This window comes from Sinocyclocheilus rhinocerous, unplaced genomic scaffold, assembly GCF_001515625.1.
Source record: "Sinocyclocheilus rhinocerous isolate Xijiao unplaced genomic scaffold, SAMN03320098_v1.1 scaffold580, whole genome shotgun sequence".
Taxonomy (NCBI): domain Eukaryota; kingdom Metazoa; phylum Chordata; class Actinopteri; order Cypriniformes; family Cyprinidae; genus Sinocyclocheilus; species Sinocyclocheilus rhinocerous.
Window position 1 is genome coordinate 1,640,581 of NW_015670982.1, and position 7,271 is coordinate 1,647,851.

General features: G+C 36.3%; 1 protein-coding gene across 2 annotated transcripts in view; it reads right to left on the reverse strand.

Annotated features, from left to right (window-relative positions):
• Window positions 1–6,665, reverse strand: part of LOC107734581 (Krueppel-like factor 12) — a 29,350-nt gene extending 22,685 nt beyond the window's left edge. For both annotated transcript variants that reach the window (XM_016546576.1, XM_016546575.1), the window contains exon 1: window positions 6,511–6,665. The gene's annotated coding sequence lies outside the window, so the exon portion shown is untranslated. The remainder of the gene's footprint in view (window positions 1–6,510) is intronic.
• Between the last annotated feature and the right edge of the window lie 606 nt (window positions 6,666–7,271).

Here is a 7,271-nt window from a genome sequence, read left to right on the forward strand (position 1 = left end):
TTCCGCGTTCGTCACTTCTGAGCGGCGCATACGCAACGCCGACCTCATACGTCATCCGCCCGGAGCTGCTTCCGTGTACAACAGTTGGCGCAAGCTATATTAAAGTGAGTATTACGTTTTGAATATGGATATTTTTCTAACAAAAACGCATCGATACACTACAGGAGGACTTTGTTCACCCCCCGCAGCCATGTGAGACATTTTTTTTATGGATGGGCACTTTTTATTTAACTTATTTTGGACTGATGCATGCAACACCCGCTGAGTGGCATTAAACAGCTTGAAAGATCAAATACAATTTTTTATATAACTCTGACTGGATTCGTCTGAAAGAAGAAAGTCATATACACCTAGGATGACTTGAGGGTGAGTAATTTATGGGCTAATTTTCATTTTTGGGTGAACTAACCCTTTAAACCTAGAGATTATTGTGCTCAGCAGTCCATTTTGCACTTTGTATGCTGTTACATTTTGGTGCCTTCACACCTCTGATTGCTCTCAAAATGGTGCAGTGTACAGTATGTACAGAAGGGAATTGATGACATTATGTACTGTTTAAGAAAACACGTGTGGTTCTTGCATGATTATAACCACTATGGCTGGACAGTATAGCTATATATATATATATATATATAATGTATGAAAATTATGCCCCGTTTCGTAACAAAAAGCCATATTCCGATTTAAAACCCATAAAATTTTTCCTGAGATGTTTATTTACGGCAATTCGAAAATTAGCCAGATTTAAAGGATAATTACAAAACATCATATTTCCCTAAGAGTGCTCAATTTGATAATTCTGTCAATATCAGTCAAATTTAAAGACCAAGGAGAAGGAGTGTTTATGATAAAACTGTGGCATGTACTGTCTCAGAGAAATTCACTAAAATATAATGTCCTCTACAGAGGACAAAAGTCTATGCCTGGGTCCCATGAGGATATGAAATATGGTCCAATATCAGGATCATCAATGTTTCACCACTAGGTGGCGCTACCTTCATAAAAATCTTGCATGGGCGGTAAGAGTGCCGATAAATACACATTATTTATATTATTTATATTATTTTAATTATTTTACTTTGTTTTATTATTATTTTTTTTTTTATGGTATTGTTTATTGCTTATTGTGGCTTTGTTGTATATAGGACCTCAGAAAATCAACAGAGAAATAAAGGGAGAATGGGACAGTTATATGAATAAATTTAACATTTTTAACATTTAAAAACATTTATAATCAAATATTTTGCTAAAAATATTTTGAATTCCACGTGTGTACATTTTTGAATAGTGACATAAAAATGTTAAAGAACCGATTAAATGATTCATGCAAAAAGACTGAACCAATTTAACACACTATTTAAGTTGTGAGAGGAGGAAAGACCGCAGAATTGCCATCAAGACACTCATAGCCAAATGAAACACATAAAAATCACAATATTGATTCATTTTACTTCACCAGAAAAGCATTGCACATATAATACAAATATTCAATATGTCGCTCAATCCAAATAACCACCCATCAAGGTGTTTGAAAGTCTTGCCTGTTTCACAGCTGGAAGAGATCTGCCCGCATTCTCATTAGGCTGTGCAGACTCTGGGGGCAGCGATAGCCCTCCCCAGCTGTCCTAAGCATTGTGGGAAAGCCTGAGCCTCTTCTAGAGCAGTGCCAGAAAAGATTCAGCCCCTAAAGCACAGCTTGAATGCCAGTAACGAAGCATGCTAACTAGCATAACCGCTAACCACTCAGAGACCGAATATCATACAAAGAGTAAACTTACAGAAAAGAAGCAAAGAGAGAAGGGAAGCCGAAGGAAAGGAGGACAGGAAAGGATGTGATCGCTAGAGATTACGCAGCCCTTCCAAAACTTCCAAAACAGATAATGACTACCAAGCACTCATTTTTCTTTTCACAAACTCAAAAGACATGCGTTTTTACCCCTTGAACGATATTAGCCTTCTTCCCTGAGTGTTATGATGCCCCTGCTCGTAATGAGCAAGGCAGCTGTGTTTGTTTTCCAGCAGTGCATGCTCACACAGGGCTGGGTAAGAATTGTTTTTCCTTCTCTGCCCTCGTTGAGGCTGGAAGACTCACAGCTGCAACTAAAGACTGGGGAAAAGTGGAGAAAGTGAACAAGAACGAGCAACTGCAGGTGAAAACCAAAGAAGAGACAGAAAGAAGTGAAGAGAGAGAGAGAGCAAGACATAAAGAGGTCGAGAAAAAGTACAGCTTTTAGCTCTTCCAAAGTAACTCGCCCTGACAGCAGCAGTGGGGCTGAAGACAACTGTCTGGCTTTGACAGATCCCTAACCAGGAACAGATCCCACATGAAACTCTCTCCCTCTTCCTCTTGCGTTTGGAGGTCAGGCCCCACCAGGAGAGGCCCTGGGGTCAGAGGTCAAAGTTCAGTCAAAGTGTTCACAGGAAGTGCATCCGCTATACAGGCTCTGGTTGTAGCCCTTTTGCAGAGCTCAGTTTAATGGGCCAGGCGGTCACTAGGGAGATCTGCTGTTTCCCGTACTGTACAGGAACCTCCCTGCCACTTCACTCTTTGTAGGTTGGTGACTCATAAAGGAGATTTAGTTCCTCTGATTTCTGTTCTGCATGCACATTTGTGTAGGTGTGTGTAAGTGCATGGCTGCGTGCAAGCATCTGGGTTTCTATGCCAAGAAGATCAGTTTGAAAGCAAAAGATTGAGCTTATCTTTGAGTACTTCTAGTTAAATTTCCATTAACAGTTTTGGCTTCCAAGACTAGACAAGCCTTTAATATATACAGTACTGATTAGGGATAACCATCTAAAAGTAAACATTTAACAATACCAGTATTTCTGTAGTATTGGTATCACTGAGTACTCAGTTCGATACCAATTTGAGTGTTATCTCTGTGAATGCAGCTGCACGTGTGAATTAACAAATGTACATCTTGGTTAAACAGCTTGCCTTATTTGGCTTGAGTTATAAATGTATACACAGATAGTGACTGTTAAAAGGTGATACAAGCCTGGAATATGATTTAAAATGTCATATTCACGCACCTTGCAGGGTCCTAATGTACTTCCACTGACCTTTCACTGTATATTATGCACTATCCAAAAAAAAAAAAAAAAGGTCACGGGGGCAATACCCTTTCAGAAGGTACTACTATGTTCCTTTTAATAATGATATACCTTTATTGTACTAATATGCAATCTTTAGGGGTAAATAAGGTACTAAGATGTACCTTTCGAAAGAGTACTACCCCAGTGACCGCTGTTGATTTTTTTTTCTTAATCAACAACAATATTGACAAGCATAATTTACTGCTATTTACATGTGCATAAATAATAAACACTTTGAAAACAAATGAAACTATGTTTACATTATACTGTGTATGTGTTAATTTATTTGTTTGTTTGTCTGTTCATTAAAGGTCAGTTCAATTTATTTCATTATTTATTACTATTTGCATAGAAAATAAATAATACATACTTCAAAAATGTCAAAACTATGTTTACATTACACTATTTAATTATTTATTATTTACATTACACTATTTAATTATTTATTAGTTTTTAACTAAAGGTCAGTTCAGTTTATTTCATTGCTCTTTATTACTATTTACATAGTAAATAAATAATACATAATTTGAAACAAAAATTTGTTTACGTTACACTTTTTTTTTTTTACTTTATTACAAAATTTCAACAAATATGTTTACATTATGTATGTATGTATGTATGTTTGTTTGTTTGCTTATCAAAGGCCAGTTCGGTTTATTTCATTGTTCTTTATTACTATTTACAAATAATACTACTTCAAAAACGTCAAAACTATGTTTACAGTACACTATTTATTTATTTAAATTAAAGTTTAGTTATGTTTATTTCTTAAAAGAAAAACTAAAAACCACTGCAAAACATTGTTTACAATACACTTTGTTTATTATTCATTTAAAGTTTATTATTATTTTATTTTTTAAATAAAGGTTCAGTTTCACAGTAGGTTTGCTGTGCTTTCGAAATTGAAACCAAATGTCAAAATCATGAAACTTCACAATTGTATTGACTACTGAAATTTTAGTCATAACAAACTTATTACTAATCACGTCATATCTGAATAAACATAACAAGTGTTGACAAATCCACAACAATTTTTACATGGATACCAACCACCGAAAAAACATTTTTAAACTTCCATCAATCGATTTATGGGTTGCGGGATGCTGGAGCCTAACATCTTGGACCGTAGGCAGGGAAACACCCTGGATGGATTGCCAGTCCATTACAGGGATTCTAAAAACTTGCAACACTAAATTCATTCCACACCTGATTCACACCCCCTCAAACTATTGATTCAGATCTTGTTTGATGAAGCCCACACATTCACCCTTCAACAGCAGCTCTCTTTCTCGCCCACTTTGTGTTCCTAAAGACCATCTACAACAACAACCACCCAGAGGTGAACCTTGCAGAGCTACAGCTGCCTCACTGGGTCATTCAAGCGCCACAGCGAGAGGAAAGTTTGCTTATTTTATTGACATTTCAGGTGAAGAAATGCTTCCAAAAACACGAGACCCAGTGACCCCCAAACTTCCTCACCATGCAACTGCAGCACAAAGCTCATCCGGTGCAGACGCACGCGACAGACACCAGACACTGATCAATACTCTGGAGGAACTCTCAGGTGCGGTTTCTGTTCTGCGGTGCAGAGGATGCTGTATATTTATAGCTACTTAAATAGTATTTAACTTTAATAGTACTGTGGTTTCTTTGAATGATGTCTAATTATTTTTCAGAGCTTTGAAGGTCTGATTGACTTGGCTAGGAATACCATGTCACATACTTGAGAGGATGAGCTTCACTGTTTACAACATATATTTAAAATATATTTTGGCCAGACAATATGAAATATATTTAAGGCCTGTATTTTTTGCTGTATGGGCAAAATGGTTTCTAAAAATAATAAAAGTACTTATAGGAGAAACACCTGAGACAAAGTTGATACTTAAATGACATGAACTGAAGATCTCCATGAAGTCTCCTCAGCAATGAAATACAAACCTCTGAGCAATAAAACGTGCCTCTGGGGATGAACGCAAGTAAATAAACGATCACTGATTGATTTTTATTGCTCAGAGGTTGCTCTTTCATAGCTCAGGAGAATTATCAGAGATCTAAAAGCATCTTAAAGATGAAGAAATGCCAGGATGGTAGTGAACACACCATGTTGTCTAGCTAGGAGCATTATATTTTGGTCCTCAAGCTCTGCTGCTTACATGGCAAAAATGATCCACCACAGTAAACCAGCACTGGGCCAGAGGTAACAATGCACCAGCATGTCAATGATCTGCCCACAGAAATCGTGGTCACCATTCCCAAGTGGATACAGAGTGTGTGACTTCTGATGTATAAGGAGACTACACTACACAGACTACAAATATACAGCTAAATATACTGAATAAATTAGATATAAGGTTAAATAAGACAAAATACATGTGATAATTAATGTTTTAAACAATCCAGAAATAAACTGTTTTCACCCTGTGTTAATGAGCAACCAAAATGCCCATCCAGAGCAAGCACTAGCCCTCCCTAACATATGTGTGTGTGTGTGTGTACAGCTGATTGAGGAAGTCTGGGGGATGTGTGTGACTCTCCTTAGAGGCCAGTTGTCAGTTGCCATGGCAACCTGCTCTCCCACCTTGTGTCGGTCCTGTGCTTTTGTGGAGGTGTAGTATTTAACTTTAATAGTACTGTGGTTTCTTTGAATGATGTCTAATTATTTTTCAGAGCTTTGAAGGTCTGATTGACTTGGCTAGGAATACCATGTCACATACTTGAGAGGGAAAATCATCCATGCCAAATCAGACCAACAGATGCAACCAAGCTCTAGTTCCTTACTGGTCTACAACAAAGCTACTGTTCTTCTGTGCAATTCTTGTATTTACGTTTATCATGTATTGTTGTATCAACACATTTTGAAGCAGTTCTTACAAAAGTAGAAAACAAACAGACAGAGAGAGAGCAAGAAAAGGGAAGTAAATGCAATCCTGGAGTCTTTAAACAAACCCATTATATAGCATTTATGTAACATTCATAAATGAAATCAGCCCTTATATGACATGAAACAAATAGGAAGAGAACATGCAGCAAAGACTGCAATACTGTAAACACTGTATAAATTCATCAATAATATACTTGAGTAAAATAAATAATACAAATAAGTCAACAGCAATAAAAGTTATAAAGAACTACCAAACAATCTAATATTTCTGTCACACTAATAAGAACTCTTAATCTATTCAATTTGAGCTTTTAAATTTTACTTATTAAATGTACTAATTGGTTAACACTGAAACTCTAAATAGTCATAATTTATTTTAGTTATTTATTTATTTTTATTCATAAAATAAAGACTTAAGGAGCTCTTATTTACAATTTTAACTGGCTTTTAAATGACAGCTGACAGGTCCATAGTTTAACAAACTAGCAGTCTAAGTAGTGATAAAAAAAAAAACATTAGACATTACTGACCTTGTTTATTAACCTCAGCAATTGACAGCGAGAACCACTATCCTTACAGCGTCCCTCTGCCTCCCTCTTTTCTGTCTTGTTTTCCTCTGTCGCACTTTCTGATGTGACCCCCTTCTCTCTCTCTGTCTCTCCTCCGCCGCCGTGTGTTTCTCAGGAGGAAATGAATGGATGGCTCACACAGTGTTGTTCTACTCACAGAGCTCGGGTCACATGACCAGGCTGAATGAAGAGAGGGGGTGGACCCTCGGGCTGCCAGGCGAGAGGACAAGGAATGTGTGTGTGTGTGTTTGTGTGTGTGTGTGTGTGTGTGTAGGTACTGTATGAGCATATGAGAGAGAAGGTGCCAGACTATGAAAATGTTGTGGGTGTTTATATGTCAGTAGAGTTTGTTTATTTTAACTAAAAAAAAAAAGTTTTATAGCTCTCTTATTGTATGTCAACTGTTGTCTTATTTGTGTATATTTTTATGTCTCCTCTTAAAAATAAAGATTCTCCATCTATGGTTTAATGAAGAACTTTTAACATCCACAGAACCTTGCTATTACCCAGAAGGTTCTTTATTGTGGACAAAAGGTTCTTTTGATTATTAAAATGTTCTTCACACTATGAAAAATTGTTATTTTAAGAACTGTTCACTGAAAATAGATCATTTATAAAAAATATGTTTCAGAATACACAACAAAAAAGACAATTTTTTAAAAAAATATTTTATATACAGTATGTTTATAAATGTTTCAAAGTATATTTATAATATATTTTTA